Raw genomic sequence first — 12164 nt, 5'->3', positions numbered from 1 at the left:
TAGGATTAAGGGTTAAAAGCTCATTGGTTTAAAGGTTATCTAAATATAAAGATGTAATATGTGCCATTTCATAGCAGACTATTTATTTATGATCTGGACTGGTCACCTGAAGTTATTTGAAGCAGATGGACACAGTCGTGCTGCTATGGCCAATGACGAACACTAAATGTGATTTGAAATGAACCATTTATTTATGATCTGGACTGGTCACCTGAAGTTATTTGAAGCAGATGGACACAGTCGTGCTGCTATGGCCAATGACGAACACTAAATGTGATTTGAAATGAACCATTTATTTATGATCTGGACTGGTCACCTGAAGTTATTTGAAGCAGATGGACACAGTCGTGCTGCTATGGCCAATGAGGAACACTAAATGTGATTTGAGAAGATTAGAAATTGGGTGTGATGGACAGGCTTTCTATTTTGAGCTGGGTTGAATCAACATCTGTTGGCCTATGTAGGCCCGCTTTACAACTCTCAGAGGCTCCTCTGTCCAAAACTGAGAAGTTGCACTTCTGGTTAACTACGTCAAGCAGCCGCTCCAACAAAATAGCAGCTGTGTTCTTCAGTAATATGCTACATGTGAGCAATTACCAAGTAAGCAATGTGGCGATGTCACCGGGGAAAAGTAGGTGTAACTGTGACACTACCTGGCATGGGTGGGGCAGTTGACATCGACCTTGTGACGTCAGCAATCAGAGACGAGAGACCAAAATGATCCTGTGTTCTGTTCCTTTCTGGGATGTGTCATGATTGCACACAAAGGCCATCAATCCCCTAAAGAGCTTCCATAAGGGAGGAAGTAAATCCATCAAATTGGCCCGGGAAAGCTGTAACATCCAAAGTTTCTGGACCTCTATAAATGTGTCATCGGCTGGAGTAAAGAATGGGGCCATAAAGAAAGGCAATGGGGAAGGCACTAGGATCCAAGAGGCAGTCAAACAACACGCCAGGAGGGAAATTCCATTTCTCTTCGTGCATGCACGGGACTAATTATAGATGCTGAGATGTCTGTCTGTCTGTCTGTCTGTCTGTCTGTCTGTCTGTCTGTCTGTCTGTCTGTCTGTCTGTCTGTCTGTCTGTCTGTCTGTCTGTCTGTCTGTCTGTCTGTCTGTCTGTCTGTCTGTCTGTCTGTCTGTCTGTCTGTCTGTCTGTCTGTCTGTCTGTCTGTCTGTCTGTCTGTCTGTCTTTTTGTCTCTCTCTCTGTCTGTCTGTCTGTCTGTCTGTCACTGTATTGTACTGTAGGAGGTGACAACACAGTATTCTGTTTTAGCACTTTACCATAGACAGAAGGGTGGGGGGTTAGTGGGCACAGAGGTGACAGGAAAGGTGGAGAGGTGTCATACATTGTGCATGGGAGGGGAGGGAGATGAAGAGGTATAGGGAGGGAGATGAAGAGGTATTGGGAGGGAGATGAAGAGGTATTGGGAGGGAGATGAAGAGGTATAGGGAGGGAGAGATGGTATTGGGAGGGAGATGAAGAGGTATTGGGAGGGAGATGAAGAGGTATTGGGAGGGAGATGAAGAGGTATTGGGAGGGAGATGAAGAGGTATAGGGAGGGAGAGATGGTATTGGGAGGGAGATGAAGAGGTATTGGGAGGGAGAGATGGTATTGGGAGGGAGATGAAGAGGTATAGGGAGGGAGATGAAGAGGTATTGGGAGGGAGATGAAGAGGTATTGGGAGGGAGATGAAGAGGTATTGGGAGGGAGATGAAGAGGTATAGGGAGGGAGATGAAGAGGTATTGGGAGGGAGATGAAGAGGTATTGGGTGGGAGATGGAGAGGTATAGGGAGAGAGAGATGGTATTGGGAGGGAGATGAAGAGGTATTGGGAGGGAGATGAAGAGGTATTGGGTGGGAGATGAAGAGGTATTGGGAGGGAGATGTAGAGGTATTGTGGGGGAGATGAAGAGGTATTGGGTGGGAGATGAAGAGGGATTGGGAGGGAGATGAAGAGGTATTGTGGGGGAGATGAAGATGGATTGGGTGGGAGATGAAGAGGTATTGGGTAGGAGATGAAGAGGTATTGTGGGGGAGATGAAGAGGTATTGGGTGGGAGATGAAGAGGTATTGGGTGGGAGATGAAGAGGTATTGTGGGGAAGATGAAGATGTATTGGGTGGGAGATGAAGAGGTATTGGGTGGGAGATGAATAGGTATTGGGTGGGAGATGAAGAGGTATTGTGTGGGAGATGAAGAGGTATTGGTTGAGAGATGAAGAGGTATTGGGAGGGAGATGAAGAGGTATTGGGAGGGAGATGAAGAGGCATCGGGTGGGAGATGAAGAGGTATTGGGTGGGAGATGAAGAGGTATTGGGTGGGAGATGAAGAGGTATTTGGAGTGAGATGAAGAGGTATTGGGAGGGAGAGGAAAGTTTATTGGAAGGGAGATGAAGAGGTATTTGGAGTGAGATGAAGAGGTATTGGGAGGGAGATGAAGAGGTATTGGGAAGGAGATGGGGCTGAAAGTTGGAGTACTGTGGATGGGGAGACGGGGTATTTACAATGAAGGCGTTGCAAGGAAATAGTGGGGGCCTTGGACCCATGGGAGGAGACACATGTATGTGTGTGCATGAGAGGGAGAGGAGGGATTGATGACTCATGGAAAACACTCCCAAGAGACAGTCTGGTCCTGAGTCACCTGACAGACAGAGGAACACATTCACAGCCACACACAGCCACAATATACACACCTGTACATGGGAATAAAATCACATAACCACACACAGCTGCCTCTAAGAAAAAACTAAACGGCTTATCAAATCACAGTGAACACATCACTCTCTCTCCCCCCTCCCCTCTCTTTCTCTCTCTGTCTCTTTTTCTTAGCACATCTTCGAACCAGACAGCCCTTTAAAAAGCTTCCTGGCCACTGAGTGAACTGTGAGGTCTGTCATTTTGTGGTATCCCGTTCTCTCACTGTCGCCGCTAGAGCTCATTCTGAACAGCATTGAGGAATATGGTAGTTATTTCTCTGTCCCAAACAAATACTCTACTATTATTGTGCATTTAGGATTTAGAGAGTCCTAAAAAGTGACCGACAAATCAGAGCCGAGTGTGTCAGCTCCAATTGACAAAACAAAGGAGTGTCAGACAGTCACAAAATACAGATCACCATATCTTGCAATTCAAAGAACATACTTTCATCATAGGCAGGTAAACCCACATAGACCAATGAGACACATACACATACTGTACTTCTGTCTCCATACATCACTGATCTAATAAAAATCTAGAGACCAAAGCCAAGACTGCATTGTTGTGTGCAGGTTTCTGGCTGTGCTGTATATTCAAATGTGCCCTGCTGGTATTGGCTGGCTCTCTCTTTACTTCTGCTGGGGGACCCATTTGCACAGAGCTGGGAAGCTCATCAGTCCAAATTCCTTCAGGAGGAAATGGGGATTAAGCCTATTCCCTCTGAGCATTTGGAGTAAGGGGGTTCACACTCCTGAAGTTAGGGGGTTAGGGGGAACGAAGAGAGGACAAGTTGCTGAAAGAGAGGGGTCTGTTTCTATTACAAAAAGGATGGAACTGGGCTGAGGAAGGAACGGAATGCCAGCTTTCAAAGCAAACAGGACTTATTGGCATTTAAGCTCCAGACTGCAGCGGCCTGAACACTCAGAGAGTTAGAGGGAGGGTTTGGGTCGCATCCTGTTGCTCCGTTCAGATTCCATGGCCAATTCCTATTTCCCATTCTTCCATTTGATATGGTCCAAAAAGCCAAACAATACCCTTTCTCCCCCAAGACTCCAGCTTCAGACTAGCTCTAAGGTTATGTATAAGGTCACGCTACACGGCCATGTTCAAAATACAGTGCAATAGGAAAGTATTCAGACCCCTTTCCTTTATCCACATCTTGTTACGTTACAGCCTTATTCTAAAATGTTTTTATTTGATTTTTTAAATGTCCTCATCAATCTACAAACAATACCCCATAATGACAAAGCGAAAACTGTTTTTTTAACATTTTTTGCAAATGTATTAAAAATAAAAAAGAGAAATACCTTTTTACATAAGTATTCAAACCCTTTGCTATGAGACTCGAGATTGAGCTGAGGTGCATCCTGTTTCTATTGATCATCCTTGAGATGTTTCTACAATTTGGAGTCCACCTGTGGTAAATTCAATTGATTGGACATGATTTGGAAAGGCACACACCTGTCTCTATAAGGTCCCACAGTTGACAGTGAATGTCAGAGCACAAACCAAGCCATGAGGTCAAAAGGAATTGTCCGTAGAGCTCCAAGACAGGATTGTGTTGAATCACAGATCTGGGGATGGGTACCAAAAATGTATGCAACATTGAAGGTCCCCAAGGACACAGTGGCCTCCATCATTCTTATTGGACCTAGTTTGGAACCACCAAGACTCTTCCTTGAGCTGGCAGCCAGGCCAAACTGAGCAATCGGGGGAGAAGGGCCTTGGTCAGGGAGTTGACCAAGAACCCGATGGTCACTCTAACAGAACTCCAGAGTTCCTCTGTGGAGATGGGAGAACCTTCCAGAAGGACAACCATCTCTGCAGCACTGCACCAATCAGGCCTTTATGGTAGAGTGCCCAGACAGAAGCCACTCATCAGTAAAAGGCACAACAGCCTGCTTGGAGTTTGCCAAAAAAGGCACCTAAAAGACTCCCAGACCATGAATAACAAGATTCTCTGCTCTGATGAAAACAAGATTTACATTTTTGGTCTTAATGTTAAGTGTCACGTCTGGAGGAAACCTGGCACCATGCCTATGGTGTAGCATGGTGCTGGCAGCATCATGCTGTGGGGATGGCTTTTAATATCAGGAACTGGTAGACTAGTCAGGATTGAGGGAAAGATGAACGGAGCAAAGTACAGAGAGATCCTTGATGAAAACCTGCTCCAGAGTGCTCAGGACCTCAGACTGGGGCGAAGGTTCATCGTCCAACAGGACAATGACCCTAAGAACACAGCCAAGGCAACGCAGGAGTGGTTTCGGGACAAGTCTCTGAATGTCCTTGAGTGGCCCAGCCAGCGCCCGGACCTGAACCCGATCTAACATCTCGGGAGAGACCCGAAAATAGCTGTGCAGCTATGCTCTCCATCCAACCTGACAGAGCTTGAGAGGATCTGCAGAGAAGAATAGGAGACACTCCCCAAATACAGGTGTGCCAAGCTTGTAGCGTCATACCTAAGAAAACTCGAGGCTGTAATCGCTGCCAAAGGTGCTTTAACAAAGTACTGGGCAAAGGGTCTGAATATTTATGTTAATGTGATATATTTATATATATATTGTTTTTTAAATAAATTTGCAAAAACATCTAAAAACATGTTTTTGCTTTTTCATTATGGGATATTGTGTGTAGATTGATCAGTAAAAAAATAACAATTGAATCAATTTTAGAATAAAGCTGTAACGTAGCAAAATGTGCAAAAAGTCAAGGGGTCTGAAAACTTTCCGAATGCATTGTAAGTAAGAGACAGAAAAAACAGTTGTGAAAAACGTTTGTGTTGGAGGGATTCACAAACGATAATTAGGAATTGCACGTTTGGAAATCCTCCAACAAAGATCTTCAGAAGGCTTGTCAAAGAAGACAAGGAATTCTAATTCAGTTCAGTCCAGTGCCAGTGAATAATCTGTGTTTGCTATTGAATAGGTGCATATACACACACCATGTTTGCAGGGGAAATCTTGCCCGTTTATATTGGCAGTGAGTGACATTGAAGGAGGGATGTTCCCCTGAAAATAGCTCCAACCAGTTGATCCCCCGCTTAAAACCTGGCTGAGATGAATTCATCCTGGTTGACTATAAATATGACTGTGGTTTTTTCAGATTAAAGTATTACTACACTTATTCAGACTTCACTCTCTTTTCCTGCCATGATAGGGATCTCTCCCATGACTAATAAGGGGTGTTCAATCACAGAATTAGGCATTAGAATACTAGAATGGGAATGAACCTTCTTATCATGGTCCAAAGGTCAGCCATCTTGGTCAGGGAGTTGGTTTGCCAGTGCTGTAATAAGATATTTTGTAAAACATTGAAAGTGAAAAAATTTCTTGCTTTGTATGTGTGTTATCTGTGTGTTATCTAGCTAGCCTGTCAGTTTTAGAGGAATGATTCCATACATTTTTTCAAATGACCTGCCAATACGCCAACACTCTATTCAAACAACGCAGTCAATCTCTACAGCCATACACTGGCTCGATTCAGTTACGATAGGACTTAGAGAAGTTGTAAATGTAACAAGTAATGATATTGTATCATATAATAGGACTCACAACTTTCCGAGAAAACAAAATCTGAGACATTTACGGTCTGTTTACGTAAGGGATAATCAACTAGGGGCCATGCATTCTATGCAAAATAATGAACGACATGGAAGGTGTGTTCAACCACTTGCTAGCGGCTTTGGAACTAATCTTCCAAGGAGTTGCATTCTTTTCCAGAGAACAGATAGAGCGCCAAGTTGATTATCCCTTTTATACCACTGCCATAATTGAACACATGTCAACGCTAGAAATGTGTTTATTTGCTGGTAGAAATGTGTTCAACATCCACTGAAGTAGATGGCGAGTTTACTAGATAGCTACAGTAGTTGCCTTGGTAACCAAACAAACAGACTTGCTTGTTTAGCTAACCAAACTATCAGTCCTAGCTCACTATTATGAAAATCGAATGCAACAATGCCAATAATGTTTTTAAAAGCAGCTGAAACATTGAACATGTACAATAGGAATGAACTATAGCCATTGAATTCAATCAGAAACAAGTACCCACAATGCCATACTATAAATATATTGTAGAGGCTATTTATACTGTAAATGTGTTAAAAATGTTTATTTTTATAAAAAACTGTATACATTTTATTTATAATTACAGTTGAAGTGGGAAGTTTTACATACACCTTACCCAAATACATTTAAGTTTTTCACAATTCCTGACATTTAATCTTAGTAAGAATTCCCTGTCTTAGGTCAGTTAGGATCACCGCATTATTTAAAAAATGTTAAATGTCAGAATAATAGTAGAGAGAAGGATTTCTTTCAGCTTTGATTTCTTTCATCACATTCCCAGTGGGTCAGAAGTTTACATACATTCAATTAGTATTTGGTAGCATTGCTTTTAAATTGTTTAACTTGTGTCAAACTTTTCGGGTAACCTTCCACAAGCTTCCCATAATAAGTTGGGTGAATTTTGTCCCATTCCTCCTAACAGAGCTGGTGTAACTGAGTCAGGTTTGTAGGCCTCCTTGCTCGCACACACTTTTTCAGTTCTGCCCACACATTTTCTATGGGATTGAGGTCAGGGCTTTGTGATGGCCAATACCTTGACTTTGTTGTCCTTAAGCCATTTTGCCACAACTTTGGAAGTATGCTTCGGGTCATTGTCTATTTCGTAGACCCATTTGCGACCAAGCTTCAACTTCCTGACTGATGTCTTGAGATGTTGCTTCAATATATCCACATCATTTCCCTCCTCATGATGCCATCTATTTTGTGAAGTGCACCAGTCCCTCCTGCAGCAAAGCACCCCCACAACATGATGCTGCCACTACCGTGCTACATGGTTGGGATGGTGTTTTTCAGCTTGCAAGCCTCCCCCTTTTTCCTCCAAACATAACCATGGTCATTATGGCCAAACAGTTCTATTTTTGTTTCATCAGACCAGAGGATATTTCTCCAAAAAGTACAATCTTTGTCCCCATGTGCAGTTGCAAACCGTAGCCTGGCTTTTTTATGGCAGTTTTTGAGCAGTGGCTTTTTCCTTGCTGAGCGGCCTTTCAGGTTATGTCGATATAGAAATTGTTTTATTGTGGATATAGATACTTTTGTACCTGTTTCCTACAGCATCTTCACAAGGTCCTTTGCTGTTGTTCTGGGATTGATTTGCACTTTTCGCACCAAAGTACGTTCATCTCTAGGAGACAGAACAGGTCTCCTTCCTGAGCAGTATGACGGCTCGTGGTCCCATGGTGTTTATACTTGCATGCTATTGTTTGTACAGATGAACGTGGTACCTTCAGGCGTTTGGAAATTGCTCCCAATGATGAACCAGACTTGTGGAGGTCTACCATTTTTTTCTGAGGTCTTGGTTGATTTCTTTTGATTTTCCCATGATGTCAAGCAGTGGCACTGAGTTTGAAGGTAGGCCTTGAAATACATCCACAGGGACACCTCCAATTGACTCAAATTATGTCAATTTGCCTTTTAGAAGCTTCTAAAGCCATGACATCATTTTCTGGAGTTTCTCAAGCTGTTTAAAACGTTTCTGGAGTTTCTCAAGCTGTTTAAAGGCACAGTCAACTTAGTGTATGTAAACTTCTGACCCACTGGAATTGTGATACAGTGAATTATAAGTGAAATAATCTGTCTGTAAACAATTGTTGGAAAAATTACTTGTGTCATGCACAAAGTAGATGTCCTAACCGACTTGCCAAAACTATAGTTTGTTAACAATACATTTGTAGAGTGGTTGAAAAACAAATCTTAATGACTCCAACCTAAGTGTATGTAAACTTCCGACTTCAACTGTATATGACAATATTTTAGATTGACTATAATTCTATTACATAAATTCTGATACATCACATGCCTTACTTTTATTTTTCTGCATAAGTAAAAGCAGGAAATGCATCCCCTATGCCTCTACTGCCATTCATTTGCAATTAGATGGCTGCCATTTTTGCTCCATTATGGCATTGTGAGGGATTATGACATAGCCCCTCTAGTCATTTAATAGAGTCTTCATGGCTTTAATTAAAATCGTAAGGGATCATGAGATGTTTTATTTGTCCACTCTGGATAGATGACATTCCAGTTGATTTGCTGGAGAACTTCATGTCGGTCGAACAAGAAGGCACCTCCTGAGCGACTTTAAGGATCATTTCCATTTAAAGTTATTTTTAGTCCAGGACTATAGGCTTAATCTCTGTCCAGGAAACCAGACCCAAAAGTCCGCAATGAGTACATTGTTTCAGCATCTCTGAGTGAGATCTTGGACATTTTCCTGCTTGCAGTACTCTAAGCTAAAGTGCGGTTTTGGCAAAAGGGCGGGGTGTAGGCAATCAAAACCGGCAAAGAAAGACTCATTTAAACACTTGAAATTGTGGTGAAGATTATGGTGAACAGCTACAGAAATGTTACTGTCGCCAAAAAAACTATTTTTTATTAAACTGTCTCTGCGCACTAATTAGAATATGCTACCAATGACTCAATGTGGCTGCCCGGTATTCAGTCACATGAATTCGTTTGTTTGACATGCTCAGACAGTTTGTTATTATTACACCAGTAAATCATGTATATGATCAGTAACACCCTATACTGTACTGTCTGTGTCTTATCTGCTATACAGAGGCTATACTCATTCACTTTGTGGCAGACAAACACGTGCCATTAATAACATGAAACATTAAGCCTAATGTACGTAGATTGAGGGGATAGCTATTAATAACATGTACAGAAAACAGAAAAACTAAAAACATAAACATAATTTTTATCATAGGTTTGTCCGCCGGTGTTAAACATTCGATGTTGTCATCCTGTGGTGAAACTAAATAAATCACTTGGCATTATCATCTAATAATGCATTATTATAGAGAGCATAAACTTACCTTTACAGGTGTGTGGAGAGGAGACATGAAAACCTATGCCGCTGTACTGCTGTCTTGATCAGTGTTCCTCGACCAACCGCAGCCCGATAAACTCCTTTGACTCAACCTGTACTTTGTCACTCTGCTATGTTGTTGATTTATCACACAGTCCGGACGCTTTGGGGTGGATAACTCGTTTCCCTAAAAGGAAAACAGTTTTATTTCGGTGTCTTCCGCACACAAGAGCTCCAAAAAACGAGAAATTAAACTCCGCTTTCAATTCTTGGTCTTCCCCCTTCTTGGCACAAGCCTCGCTTGCTGCTTGACGCCAAGAACCATCCCCTTTGGCTTGAATCACTGCTTCACCTGATGGATCATCCCCATAAAGTAACGGTTTCACATCCGCGTTCGCAATTGTATGACAATCCCGGGAAAATGTGGCACATCAATGTAGCTCAAGGTCTCTTCAACATATATCACCCAGCACTAGTGAAAGTGAAGGGGTATGATCAAAGTACACCGAGCCGAGGAAAAGTCCGATTTCCCACCGCCTCTGAAAACTCAAGCACATATATGGTTTTCCGTTCGTTCCTCCTTGAAAAGGCGTCGCGAACATCTCTAATTGCCAGTACTACATTACAGATACACTAATAGTATTATAGTAAGTGTCGAATCGTAGGCCTGTGTGCATAGCCGCGGGGATTAGGGGTGCTGAGGGTGCTGCAGCACCCCCTGATACATCACAATACAAAAATAATTTATTTAACAAAAACAAAATCTCCACTAAATAAGTCAGCATTTTGAGATATTATGTAAAATGTTCGACAGTAGATCACACATGTTTCTTAATTTGTAACATTGTGTGCTGGTTTCAGAGGTGGCATCCCAGAGTGGTGGAGGGGACGGGGGGAGTGTTTTTCTGGGGCCAAGAGATTTTCCTGATCATGTAGGCTAACCAAACCAGGTAAAACTCTGGGCCCTAGTTGAAGGGTATGACATAGTAAAAAATCAGCTGTAAAACGTTTTTATAATGTTGTGTTTTAATATAATAGGCTACTTATAATATAATATGTTTATTTGTTTAATTGGATTCTCATTAGCTTTTGCAGCAGCTACTCTTCCTGGATTCCAAAAAAAAACACAACACATGACAAGCAACAAAACACTGATACACTGATAGCCAGTGGTTTTCTAATCAGGTCATTTTTTTAAATCAGGTCCTGGAAAAACTCCTGGCTATGAAAGCCCATTCCGCTCACGAATACACAAAAGATTGATACTATCTAAAAATTCTGAGATACTATTTAAAAATCTGGAGATGCTATCTACATTTTTTTTTTAGATACTAACTCAACATTTCGAGATGCTAACAAAAAATGTTGCGATACTAACTCAACATTTTGAGATACTAACTTGAAATGTGGAGATATATATTTATAGGATATGTTTCTTCATTTGTGGCATTATGTGGGGGCTGGCGAGCTGGCATATGCCCCAACACTTTAAAAAAATTAGGTTTAATACAAAATATTGATACAAAATCATTGAAAATAGGGACAAAGTATTGTTGTTTAGGCTGATTTGCAACTTGTGCACAATTAATCTGTGCTTCAGTGTGATCAACTGCCATCTGATCAAAAGTATTGAGTCAAATGGCAGTTCGCCACACGTTTACCTGCTGTGTGTATCTCTGCAACGTGGCTAGATGAAAATAGACACATAATGCTACAACAAATGAAGAAACATATCCTGTACATTCTACTATCTCAAAATTACCTGGGAAATTTCAAGTTTGTATCTCAAAATTTGAAGTTAGTATCTCTAAATTTTGACTTAGTATCTAAAAATTCAGAGATAGTGTCCAAAACTTTGAGATAGTATTGACATTTAAAAATTATCGGGATGGCGGGAATGGGCTTGAATAAGTTCCAGTAGTTAACTACCACTGCTACATAGCAAAATAAATAACTTAACTACTGAAAACACTACCAAGATATTAGTTGAGTTCAACTACCACCAAGGTACTGCAAAATATAGTTAAATTACTAGCTGAACTACATGTAGTTCACTACTCCCCAACACTGCCGATTTCTATCTATTCACGTTGCAGAAATCAGCAGGGCCGCCGGCCTGTGGCAAGCTAGCATTTGCACCAACACTTCTGACATAACCAGAGAAGAACTGCTGATGCACAACCAACTTTTGAAATTGCACATGGTTTATTGTACTATTTCTACTCTCAATAGTAAGTTGAGTCCCGACAATTTATTTTTATAAACTGTATATATATATATATATATATATATATATATTACTGAGTTACAGTTCATATGAGGAAATCAGTCAATTGAAATAAATAAATTAGGCTCTAATCTATAGATTTCACATGACTGGAAATACAGACATGCATGTTTTGGTCACAGATACACAACAATATAAATTCAACATGTAAAGTGTTGGTCCCATGTTTCATGAGCTGAAATAAAATATCCCAGAAATGTTCCAAAAGCACAAAAAGCTTTTCTCTCAAATTTTGTGCTCAAATTTGTTTACATCCCTTTTAGTGAGGATTTCTGCTTTGCCAAGATAATCTATCCACCG

General features: G+C 41.3%; 1 protein-coding gene across 1 annotated transcript in view; it reads right to left on the bottom strand.

Moving 5' to 3' along the window:
• LOC109908933 (uncharacterized) overlaps positions 1–10100 on the bottom strand; it is a 56095-nt gene extending 45995 nt beyond the window's left edge. Inside the window, exon 1 of the mRNA XM_020507737.2 lies at positions 9585–10100. The gene's annotated coding sequence lies outside the window, so the exon portion shown is untranslated. The remainder of the gene's footprint in view (positions 1–9584) is intronic.
• Between the last annotated feature and the right edge of the window lie 2064 nt (positions 10101–12164).

This window comes from Oncorhynchus kisutch, linkage group LG18 (assembly GCF_002021735.2).
Source record: "Oncorhynchus kisutch isolate 150728-3 linkage group LG18, Okis_V2, whole genome shotgun sequence".
In the NCBI taxonomy this organism is placed as follows: Eukaryota; Metazoa; Chordata; class Actinopteri; order Salmoniformes; family Salmonidae; genus Oncorhynchus; species Oncorhynchus kisutch.
Note: the sequence above shows the minus strand (reverse complement) of the source record. Positions and strands in the feature narration are given on the sequence as shown.